Genomic DNA, 5,493 nt, shown 5'->3' on the forward strand with positions numbered 1-5,493 from the left:
CTTTTGCTTTCAGGATCCAGAAAGCTTAGTTACTATTTTTTCCTTCACTTCAGATTGTATATTATTGCACAGAAAGATGAGCAACACAATTCACTTAAGCTAATTCATTTTTAATACTGCATTTCAGATGTGAAAAGAGACAGAAAACAAAGTTACCCTGGTAAAAATTTCAGCCCCTGCTTCCACAAACATGAATGTTCAGATTTTAGACTTTTGTTGCACATGATTTACAAAAGTATTTATTAACTTTAATATATGGGCAATACATTAATATGAATATCTAAATAACATTTTTAATCTTCTCCAACTACATTTTTAAAGGCAGCATATCCCTAAATGCATCACTTTCAACAAGTAAACATTTTATATATTAGTTACAATACATTAAAACAATGTTGACATGCAAAAGGATTAACACATCTGATATTAGGCTTTCTCATGTCCAAACATGGGCCATCTTTTGATTTGATAAAATCCCACCTTAAGGTGCTTATATATTTCCTATTAATTCAATTTATTTTAATGTTTTTACATTTCTATTATTACTAATTTAGTATTCATTATATTTTGTATAAAAATGTTACTGATCCCTATATATTAATTTAGTTCTTTGCTGAATTTTCTTTATACTTTTAGTAGATCTTTCGTCTAGTTCTGTGGATTTTTCTGGATAGATTGTCACAACAACTATAATATTATCATTTGCTTTCTAAATTCTATGCCTCTCATTTGTTTAGTATTTCTAATTGACTGAATGTCTACCTCAGTTACAACATAGGCATTCCAGTCTTATTCCTGATATTTGCAGTAATTGCATCAGTCTTCTTTTTTTAAAGTTTTTTTCAGTCTTTCTCCATTAAACAAAAGTTCATTTTCTGTGAACATCATGTTTTTTATTTCTTTTTTGTTGTTGTTAATTTATTTTTTACACTCCATTACAAGTTTCCCCTTCCACTTCTCCCCCTACTCCACTCACTTCCCCCCCCCACCTCCCATCTGCTTCTCAGAAAGGGTAAGGCCTCCCCTAGGAAGTCTACTAACTGTCCCATAATCTCATTGAGTTAAGACCAAGGCACCTCTCTACCCCCACACTCCTGTGTCTAGCCTGAGCAAGGTATCTCTACATACAGAATGGGTTCCACTAAGTCACTTTGTGCATAGGTATTAGAACTTGGACCCACTGCCAATGCCCTCATATGTTGTCCCGCTCACTTCACTGTCCTCTACATTAGGGGAGTCTAGTTCAGTCTTAGGCAGGCTCCCCATTTGTCAGACTTGAATCAGTGATCTCTCAATAGCTTGAGTCAGCTGATTCTGTGGGTTTCCCCATCATTTTGACTGTATTCCAGGAGCTTAGCCCAATGGTTAGTTGTGGATTTCTGTATCTGCTTCCATCTGTTTCTGGAAGATGGTTCTAGCTTCTCTGTGGTTGTGGATTGTGGGCTGGGTATATTTGCTTTATGTCTGATATCAACTTATGAGTGAATACATACTATATTTGTCTTTCTGGTTTTGGGTTACCTCACTCAGGATGTTTTTTTTTCTTTTTAGTTTTGTCCATTTGCCTTGTTGAACGTTTTATTAAGAATGTAGGTTAAATTTGATAAGGAAGAATTTGGCATATTAGATTATTATCATGTAATAGTTTTCATTAGATTGCAGACCGCGATGAATTCATAGCTGAATTCTGATTTGTTCGTTTGAGGATCTAGGGAATCAAAGAAAAATGTCATCACAAAACAAACATAAAAATCACATCAAAATTCTCCCCAAATTTACACATACACAAAATAGAATTACACAGAAGTCTCAGTATGTTGCAAAACATGATTTTCCGCCTCATTTCTAGCCCTGGGTTATGGAGACAAAATAGGACACATAACTAGGAGTCTTGAGACATGAGCCTTTGAATTGCGTTTGAATTGTTGGACTCTTGAAGACATACTAAATGTGTTTTGTTTTATAAGACAGCCAGGAGCTTGAGGGAGAATACTGTGGTTGAATATAAAATGTTACCCACAGGACCGTGTTGAGTACTTGGTCCCAACTGGCAGTGCTATTTGGGTCCTATGGCCTAGCTAGCAATTGGGAGGTGATGAGGTTTTTAAGATATGGGACCCAGTTGGAGAAAACAGGTCACTAGTAACATGCTTTTAAAGGTCATTCTTGGTCCCCGTCTCTTGTTCCACATGCTCCTACTACCCTGATAATCTACCTCACTACAGGACCCAAAAGCAACAGGGCCAAGGACTATGAACTTAAATCTCCAAAATATCTGCAGTCAGCCCTTATATATTAATGTAATTGTAGACTGTGAGCCACATGAGGGAAAGAGCTTCCTAGGGATGAAGTTGTCTTCTCAGCATTTTTGTGCTCAAGCCCTCACTCCCAAAAAAAGACTTTCTTTAGAGGTACAGACTTTATGGATGTAATTAACATTTAATGATGTCAAAAGGTCTAACAACCTTAAAGAAAGAACAGGAAACATCAAAGGTCGCTACCTCTGTGAATGCACAAAAAGGTCACATGAAATCAAGCTGAACAACAAGTGCCAAGAAGAAAGACCTTCATAGAAAATGAGCCCTGCCGTTGTCTTCAAACCTTGAAAACCTACAAGAAAATAATTGTCTGTTGTTTAAGTAACTTAACTAGGATATTTTAATATGGCATCACAATGCTGCTTATATTGAGACCTATCTTTTCTCCTTTAAATCTCTCACAGCATCACGAATAGTGCCTAGCATACAGAAAACCTTCAATACTGTGTGCTGCACTGAATTATAATACTCAATTGACTGAACAATGGAAGAGCCTTCTTTGGCACTGGGTGTAGAATCCAAGGCCAGTGATACTCTATGCAGCGTATATAGATCAAACAGTATATAATTCAAACATGCTTCACCTATAACTTCAAAATTCAAACTGTTCAGAAATAAGAAAGTTCAAGAATAGACCTCATTTAGTAACATCCTTGAGGTGAACAGGAATAGAGCTGTTTAAAATTATGTCACCACATTTTTCTTAGAATTGTGATGTTTTTAATAACTGGTTATTTCCCCAACTCTGACTGGTATCAATCTTATAAAATCTATAGCTTAGGTACCACACTAACTTATATATAATCTGTAAAATTCAGAGTTCCAAACTGCATCTGGCCATAAGGGATTTTGATAGAAAATTATGGACCTGTACTATTTAAAAGATCAATACCAACTTTGCACCTATCCACTCAAGGAAGACCTTGGGAAACATCAATTATCTGATTTGTAAGTAAATTACAAATGCTACTTGGCACAATGGGAAATAAACTTAGGAGGTTCATGATTGGAAATACTATGTATTTATTGATAAAAATGTTATATAGCAAACAATTCAACAAAGCATTTAAAACAAATCATGAATGAGTGGGATTTAATTAATAGTGCTGGGATAATTTGTTCTAAGATAATTTGTTTATTATTATAATACTTAATATTAGTTTAAGAAAATAATCATGCAATTATATTCTAAAAAAAATCCTTTGAAGAAATGTCATTGTTTCTGCTAAGAAAATATCTTGGGTTTTTAGCCCATTGTTCTCTTTTATGTTTATCCTACTGAGATTTTATATTAATTATACAAAGGGGTGGATTCCTATATATATATATATATATATATATATATATATATATATATAATATACTTTGACTATATTCACCTTTTCTATTATCTTTTATCTCTATTGCATCCTTTATATTTTCACATACTTCTACCCATTTTCCTATACAAGGCATAATTTCATACCTAATGACTGAATCAAAACTTTATAATCCCTTATCCATTCATTTGTCGATTGACACCTAAGATGAAACTTGCTATTGTGGATAATGCTGGAATACTCATTGATATTCAACTATCTATAATAAGTTGGTTTTGATTCTTTCAGAAGTGTGGAACACATACAAGTACCATCTTCAACTTTTTAAGGCACTTCCATGCTGATTTCAATAAGGACTGAACTAATTTCCATCTAAAAATCTTTTCTGAGATCAGTTCCTATAAATTGTGCTTTTCTAGAAAACTGCCTATTTCATCCAGATTCACAATTTTCTGTGTATAAGCTAAACAAAATAATATCATATAATTCTTGATTCTCTTTTTGTGTCCTTTACCATTATCATTTTGTGGTTTTTATAATTTCATACACAGATAATATGCAATTTGATTATTATAATATCCAATTCCTCTCCTATTTCTATTACTTGCCTCCCTACAGGAACATTTTCCATATTAATGACTTTTTTGTTTGGCTTTGTAGATGTTTTGGGAGAGAGGATTACACTTTGTAGGCAAGTGTACTTCAAATAGGCTATAAGCCCACAATCATTTTGTCATAGATTCCTTAGTTCAGGAAGTATAGGCATGTGCCATTGTAGTTATTATAAATAGTTATATTGTTCATTTTATCTTCATTAACCTTGATATCCATTTAGTTTTTGTAAAAAGCTATATTTCACTGTATTTATTTTGAAGCTGATTTTTTTTTTTTTTTTTGGTTTTCTTTCTTTTTTTAAATATATATATAACCAAGTCCATTTAAATGAAAACAAACATTTATAGACAATATTTGGGAATTTGGGCGTCGTTCTTTCCAAACTACTTCCTGCTGGTAAGGGGTGCTGTCATGGGAGATTTAAAGAAGATTCAGATACCCTGGCTGTAGTCTGTAAGGCTGCTTTGTCCAGCTGTTTTGAATGTAGGATCACCTGTTACTGTTTCAGGTGGTCTGGCTTGATCAAACCACATTAGTCTGGAAGGAATCCACATCTTTTCATTATGAAACGTTTCATAGAAATCGTTTTCCCCAGTAACTTGTCCTTGAACTTAAATTTTGGATTCAAAGCATTTTTTTAAATTAATTTATTATTTTACAGGTCGATCCCAGTTCCCTCTCCCTCCCTCCCTCCCTCCCTTCCTCCTTCCCTCCTTCCCTCCCTTTTACCCTCTCTGCCCTCTCCCATGCACTCTAACCACCCTCCCCTCCCATCCCCCCACCCTAATTCAATATGTAGGGGAATGCCATCCAGTTGGGATCATGTAGGTCTGACAGGTCATATGAAGTAGGGACTAGGGCTTCTCTCCTGTCTCTAGATAAAGGCAGTTAACCCTCCATGGGGGATGTATTCGAAAAGTCCTTTTGTGCACCAGGGATACATCCTGGCTCTACTGTCTGAGGTCCCTTAGACTGCTCAGTCCTTCTGGCTGAGACCCATATTCAGGGGGGCCTGAGTCAGGCCTAGCTATCAGTCTGTTGGCCGGTTAGCTCCTCCTTGTTCAGGTAAGCTGTCTCTGTGTTTCTGCCTCTGAGTGCAAACTCATATAGCCATTTTCGAGATCAGTATGGCGGTTCCTCAGGAAAATGGGAATTAGTTTACCACGGGACCCGGCAATCCCCCTCTTAGGCATATACCCAAAGGATTCACATCCATGCAACAAAGACATCTGTTCAACTAT

The sequence above is a fragment of the Phodopus roborovskii genome, unplaced genomic scaffold (genome assembly GCF_943737965.1).
Source record: "Phodopus roborovskii unplaced genomic scaffold, PHOROB, whole genome shotgun sequence".
Taxonomy (NCBI): domain Eukaryota; kingdom Metazoa; phylum Chordata; class Mammalia; order Rodentia; family Cricetidae; genus Phodopus; species Phodopus roborovskii.